Raw genomic sequence first — 7,689 nt, forward strand, 5'->3', positions numbered from 1 at the left:
ACTAAAATGTAGCAATTTGGAAACTTATTAGACGACGGTTTTTATAATAAATCATGGTCTTTAAAGATAATTAACGACAGTTTTTATAAAAAAGGGTCGTCTATTATAGGTAAAGATGACGATTTTTATAAAAAGGGTCGTCTATTATATGTAAAGATTACGCTTTTTATAAAAAAATCGTCGTCTATTATATGTAAAGATGACGATTTTTATACAAACCGTCGTCTATTATATGTAAAGATGACGCTTTTTATAAAAACCGTCGTATATTATATGTAAAGATGACGTTTTTATAAAAAACCGTCGTCTATTATACGTAAAGATGACGATTTTTATACAAACCGTCGTCTATTATATGTAAAGATGACGCTTTTTATAAAGAAACCGTCGTCTATTATATGTAAAGATGACGATTTTTATACAAACCGTTGTCTATTATATGTAAAGATAACGCTTTTTATAAAAACCGTCGTCTATTAAGAAGTAAAGATGACGGTTTTTTTTAAAAATGGTCATCTATTTTATATAAAGATGACGGTTTTTTTTATTTATAAAAAGGGTCGTCTATTGTTAAGTAAAGATGACCTTTTTTAAAAAGGTCATCTATTGAATGTAAAAATGACGGTTTTTATAAAACAACCGTCATCTTTATAAACAATCCATGACGGTTTTCATAAAAAATCGTCCTATTTACATACAATACACGACGGTTTTATTAAAAACAATCGTCTTTTCTTCTATAATTAACGATCTTTACCTCTAAACAATGACGATTTTCTTTAAAACCGTCGTCGTTAGAGATAAACAACGACGGTGAAAAGCCGTCGTAGTTTGACACCCAAATAGATGTCGGTCGATTTCACGACAGTTTGAAAACCGAATACACGACGGTGAATTCCCGTCGTCTTTTGCCTTTTTTTGTAGTAGTGTCCATTGTTTTTTTTCCTTCCTTGTTCAAATCTTGACATACATAGAGCGTAATAGTCTATACAAACAATTTTACCTTATAATCCAAAGATTTGGAATCCTTACATTCAAATGAAGCCTTAAACCTCTTTTGTTCCATGAAATTTAGTAGTTGGGTGTAACTCTTTGTTGATTATATATCTCTCAATGGAGGAATGGTGATATGAACTTGGGAAAGTCTTCTATCATTCGGAAGAAAAATATCACTAGACCAAAAGCTAGTCAGTGAATTAGTCCTGTAAATACTTGGAGGCAAAATTTTAACAAGAACATTAAATGTATTGAATTGGGAAAAAAAAAATTAATAAATTTCTTTCAACTTTCCCACCCAAAAATAGTGACTGTACAAAAACCAAAACCCTCGATGCAGGATTAATTTTTGGAGAGTCTAGGTACACCACGTGACTGGTGTACCATTCAATAGACGGAAGACATATGGAATATTTGCAATGCAGTCCCCACATGTTATAAAAAGAAATGCAGTAAGTTAGACAATAATTCCATATGTCTTATGTTTCTCCCGCGGCAGGGGTGTGTTTGGACCATATATTGTGGCACTAGTTTCCTCAAGCTCAATTATTCTTCAAATAGTATCTGAAGCCAAAGCATGAAAAACACAAATTTCCACTCCTAATTTCTGACTTTAGATCAAACCAAAAAATAATTATCTGACTAGAAAATCCTCCATCTCATTGTGAGGTCAATACCCATGACTAGCAAACTGGGAAGACCACTTTCTGGTTTGCGTCTTTGCATATCATCTCTACTGCACACATTCTCCCTTCCCTCTTTTCTACACACATACACACATCGAAAAGAAGGCATCACCTCATTTGGGAATTCAGACTACAATAGCCCCACTAAAGCTTGTGACCATCTGTCGAATTTCCAAGCAAACTACAGCCTTGTTTTTTTTTCCCCTCCTACGAGTACGATCATGATGTCACTCAAGCTGTTGACGGTCAGGCGGTCACAACCATAAAGATGCGGGGCTGAAACAATTGCAAACATTGGTGGATACTTGAACTGGAACTACATATGCAGCAACTAAATAAAACCTTCTTCCGACCGCATTTCATGAATATCTACTTGACCATGTCGCTTCTGACCCTCTAGCAGATGAGTTGCCGTACGATCTCCAAACCTCTCTCCATTGTCGCCGATTGCTACTTCTTTCAAATTGGTAATTTTGAACATCTGCAGGTGGTGTGGAACAGCCCGTAGGTATTAGAGTAAACACTTAAGCAATAGAATAGAGAAGAAATAAGAGATCGAAGAGATGAAGGGAAAGGGAAGGAATCAGAGAGCTTAAAGTAAGCAAATTTACCATTAATCAAGTCTACCTTAAAAGATTACAAACAGCTCTATTTATAGAGGCCAAACCCTTCTTAGTCAAGGAAGAGGAAAAGTAAACTTTAAGAAATAGGTATGGACGTGTAGAAGGTGAAAATGGGTATGGACGTGTAGAGGAAGAAGAGACGATTTTGTTGCAACAAGAATAGTCAGATTTGGTCCCCGGACGGAGGAGAAAACTCAGGCCAAAATGGCCGATCTATTTTTGCAAATGAGAGAGAGAAAGAGAGAGAAAGAGAGAGAGAGCACGCAAGGGAGGAGGAGAGAGATCACAGAGAGAGAGAGAGAGCTGAGCTGATCTGTTTTAAAACCCAACTTTGAAATATTTTACAGTTGTGCCATTGCACTTCCGTTGACCACAACTTCTTAGTTATAACTCGGAATTGAGCGTGCCGCCTGTCTACGGACTCGTAACAACAAGCTCTACGCAACGATGCAAATCAATTCCCCAAATACTTTTCCCAACAAAAAGTGGGCAACCACCCTTACCCCAAAAGTAAAATTGTAATTTCCTAATTAATAATTCATTTATAATTATCTGGGTCTAGATGTTACACCAATTCCCCCTTACTGTCTAAATCTCAACATTTCATCCAATTTGCTGTTAAATATGATGGTAAATTGGTCATTTTATATGTTGAATAATATGAAATCTAAAATATATAAATAAATCACTTTAATAAATAGAGGGGCCCACCCACTTCACCTTGCCCATTAAAAAAACTAAGGGAAGGGGGGCTCGAATGGGAGAGAGAGAAAGAGAAGGGGAGGGGGAGAGAGTGAGAGAGGAAGAAAGGGAGAAATGGGAGGCGATAATGGCGGGTGGTGGTCATAGGGGAAGGGAAGAATGAGGAGGGGCTGAATGGTCTAAAGGTGAATAAAACAAAGGGGGAGGAGAGGGAAGGGGTTTATGGGTAGGGATTGATATGGGGGTGGAGAGTGGCTTGCGGTGGGTGGCGGTCATAGGGAATGGGAGAAGAAGAAAACATTGTAAGGGGGCTGGGTTCTAGGTCTGTGCTTTGTGGATCCCCATGATTTTTATTGTTTTTGTTTTTGTTCTCCTTTTTGTTCAATTTTTTTCTAAAAAATATTTTTTTTAATGATTTAATAAAATTGGATGAAATGAGGAGATTTTAATAGTAGGGGGAATTAGCAGTAAATATTAGTTTGTGTACTTAATTTTCCAAAAATAAAAAGTTGAGGGTGCAAATTGAAAGTAGCATACAAGTTCAATGGGTAGATCGACAGTTAACCCAAAGGAATATAATCCTATGTGGCACAAAAGTCAAGGGATTGGTATCAACGACAACAAATGTGTGGACTCAACTCTTGTTTGGATTTTTGGATCTTTATCAATTTTTTTATAAATTAAATTTCATGCTAAATATTTATATATATAAAAAAAAAGATAAAAAACTTTCAAATAGTATATTAGAATGGAAACATTTATACCAAAAAGAAGATTTGTAATTGGTAATTTGCTCTCGTTGAGAGTTGAACTCAAGACCTCCCGCTTACTAAACGGGTGCTCTAACCAACTGAGCTACAAGAGCTATTTGTGCTTTTCTTTCATAAAAACAAAATAAATACATGAAAGCGCTGGAATAGAAAAGACGATATAAATGTGCCAGCTTTTAGTTTTTTGTATGATCTTTCTTATTCTGGGGCTTTTAAGAAAGATGAACATAAAGGGTTCTCATATCTTAGTTGGTTAGAACACCCGTTTAGAAAGCGAGAGATCTGGAAATTACTTGTAGGATGACTAAGAATGCCTAGAGGGGTGAATAGGCCAATTTAAAATTATAATCAATAAATAAAAATAAACTTTAGTAGCAGGATTGATATGGTTTATAAATCTTGGAAAACGTGAAGAGCATAAAATAAAGGAACACGCAGAGAATTATTTTACGTGGTAAAACCTCAACTCCAGGGAAAATTCACGGGACTCCCTAGTCCAAAACAAATCCACTATAGAACGATGATTACAAGAAGTACTCTCACACTTATCCTAGACACATTCTAGATAATGTTTACCGACTTCTTAGTAACTCAACTTCTGTCATGGGATAATCTTTCGACATTCCTTATGTTGAACGCAATACTGGTCACAATTGCTTCAAGCCCGCCAGAGTTCTTCCAACTCTCCTTATGTTGAATCCGATATTGGTCACGATCGATTCAAGCTCACCGAAGAAAAATCGCCACAATGCTCTTGGTGCCCTCAACCGTATGAATCACCGAACATTCAAATGAATGCAATATGAAAGATAAAAGTGTTTGATAAATCACCAAGTAAACATGGAACACTTGATGATTTATCTCAAATAAAAACTCAGTTTTCCAAAGTTTATGGACTGAAAATATGATCGTGAAAAGCTCACGGAACAAAGAAGACAAAGGTCTTATTCTATAGACTTTTTCTTTACAAAAAAGAAAACACGTTGAAAACCAAATTACTTGATTTGCACAATTTGAATAAAATCAAAAAGATATTTTCTTATTCTAATGATGATCACACGTGAAGCCCAAAACAATAGGAAAGTAAACACAATAAAGGACATTTATGATAATCCCACCATTAAAGGAGTCCTAATATTATCATAAATTTCCTTTATTAGGTTTTTACTTTCCTATTGTTTTGGGCTTCACGTGTGATCATCATTAGAATAGGAAAATATCTTTTTGATTTTATTCAGATCATGCAAATCAAGTAATTTGGTTTTCAACGTGTTTTCTTTCTTGTAAAGAAAAAGTCTATAAAATAAGACCTTCGTCTTCTTTGTTCCGTGAGCTTTTTCACGATCATATTTTCAGTCCATAAACTTTGGAAAGCTAAGTTTTTATTTGAGATAAATCATCAAGTGTTCCATGTTAGTGTTCCATGTTTACTTGGTGATTTATCAAACACTTTTATCTTTCATTTACATTCATTTGCATGTTCGGTGACTCATATGGTTGAGGGCACCAAGACCGTTGTGGTGATTTTTCTCCGGTGAGCTTGAATCGATCGTGATCAATATCAGATTCAACATAATGAGAGTCAAAAGATCATCCCATGACAGAAGTGGAGTTACGAAGAAGTCGATAAACATTATCTAGAATGGGTCTAGGATTAGTGTGTGACTACTTCTTGTAATCATCGTTTTATAGTAGATTTATTTTGGACTGAGGAGTCCCCGTAGATTTTCCCCAGAGGTGGGGTTTTACCACGTAAAATACTTTGTGTACTTTCTGATTTTACGTTCTACACTGTAGAAGATTGATACATCGTATCAATCCCTTTGGCATTTTTTTAAATATATATTATTGTATTACTCTTGACTACTCAAAATGTAGACTTTACTCTTTTAGTGTTTTAAGTTATCCTATAGGTATTTTCAGTTGGCATCATAGCCGGTCGCCAGACACACTTAGCGAGATCAGGAATATTGTAGGATAGATCGTGCTATGTTGAGACCGTTCAAGAGTTTTCTTAAGAATCGAAACTCTAAGGATCAAGACTCACAAAACTACTCAGGTATGGATTTTGAGAAAATTAAAAATATTTATAATACTGACGTTGTTTCAAAATCTTGCAGGCCAAATGATACGAAAAATTCAAAAGGAAAAGTCAAATGCTATGAATGTGGAGGCTATGGTCACATATTTTCTAAATGTGCTAACACTTTGAAGAAGCAAAAGGATGAGAAGAACAAAGGAATAAATACAACATGGACTGATAGTGAATCAGAATATGAGAATAATGAAAAGATTGTTGCACTCATCACCACAGTTAGCTTGGATGAATCACATGAGGGTTGTTGTGAGATTATTGCAAGCGCACAATTCGCACAAGTAATATAGAAAGAAGTACAGTGTTGTTCCCACGAAAACTGTAATTTCCTATTAACTACCAATTATAATTAATTCAAAAGTTTATTTGAACAGTTGATTGAGAAGATTGATTGATTTAAGTAAACTAAAATAATTATGGAAAATCAAGTTGATGAGACACTAGAGCATCCGATTTCACCATAACCAATTCCACTTAATTCTTATAGCCAATTAACCCTAATTACTATCCATGTTGACAATTGGTTTCTCCTAATTCATTCGATATCCCCTCTCGGGCTCAACCAAAATTATTCTCAATTAACAACCCATTCTCTATCGAGCAACGGATTTAAAAAACCAAGAACCCATTCAGTTCTATGAGAACCTACAAGAAAATTGCATGAGTCATGTTAGTCCCTCTCGGGCACTGATTCAAGTCATGGCATTTCTTACAAGAAGAAAACACCAAACATCTCCTCTCGGTCTCCTCTTGGATCATCAATTAAATATTAGCTAGATATATAAATCATTAAGAACAGTAACAAATACTCAACATTGGATAATAATTAGAAATTAATATAACTATAAAAATGAAGTGTTCATGGTTAGGCTACATTGTAGCCCTATCAAGAGAAATTAGTTCATCACAAAAGAAAAGATAAACAAGAGAATGTTTTTCATAAAACCCATTTGGCCGATGAACTTGATCTTCGGAATCTCCACAGGAACACCTTCGAAACCTCATCAAGTGGTGCAGCAGCAAATTCTTGGCTATCTCTGATGTTTCTTTGGGTGTATGAAAATTGGTGGAAAAATATGGTGGAAAAGATGATAGTCCCTAGAGAGAGCTTACCCAAACTATCATCTTTTCATTGTTTGCCATCAACTAAGACAAAGTTAGTTTGGAGGAAAAAGGAAAATCATAATTGTATGTTTGCCTCCACTAATGTCGTGCATGAACCCACTACTTTAGAAAATTTGGATATTAAATATCTTGTTGCAAAACCTTTAGATAATCTTCAATTTGACACTCTTAGAAAGTCTTTAGGTATTTGTTTTTTTGAATAATTGTTTGTGTTTTGATGCATGCCAAAAGACTCCAACTGTTCTTTTCTTTGTTTTTGTAACATAAATTGGATTAAACTCTAACTACCTTCTTCAGCACGTTCTGGGATTGATAAGCGATATCAATCCTACTGATATCTGGAAGCTTATGCTGATCTTAGATTGTATTTTTGGCTTGGATCACTTTGAGCATATCACTGTTGGGTTTATGTGAACAGTTCTCAATTGTCTTTGTTCTTTATAAGGTCAATTAAATGCCCTTTATATTAAATCTCATGTCTCACATATAGCATATACACTCTGATCTTGCTTAACAATATTGAATGAATCCTCACATTGCCCTTGTCTTGATACTAGATTTGCATTGTACTTTTCATTACTGAGCTCACAAAGTCATAATCACTTTAATTAAAAGTACAGTAAAATAAATGCTTGATCCTTGCCAAGTAACCGAGCCTCTTGTCTAACCCACGTCAAGGTTCGCGTCAAAAA

At 35.1% G+C, this 7,689-nt stretch overlaps 1 non-coding gene across 1 annotated transcript; it reads right to left on the minus strand.

Moving 5' to 3' along the window:
- Positions 1–3,798: 3,798 nt before the first annotated feature.
- TRNAT-AGU (transfer RNA threonine (anticodon AGU)) lies at positions 3,799–3,872 on the minus strand. The gene has a single exon. It is a non-coding gene; the product is annotated as a tRNA-Thr (tRNA).
- Positions 3,873–7,689: the final 3,817 nt, after the last annotated feature.

Source organism: Prunus mume, linkage group LG3 (assembly GCF_029339155.1).
Source record: "Prunus mume cultivar Tortuosa linkage group LG3, ASM2933915v1, whole genome shotgun sequence".
NCBI lineage: Eukaryota > Viridiplantae > Streptophyta > Magnoliopsida > Rosales > Rosaceae > Prunus > Prunus mume.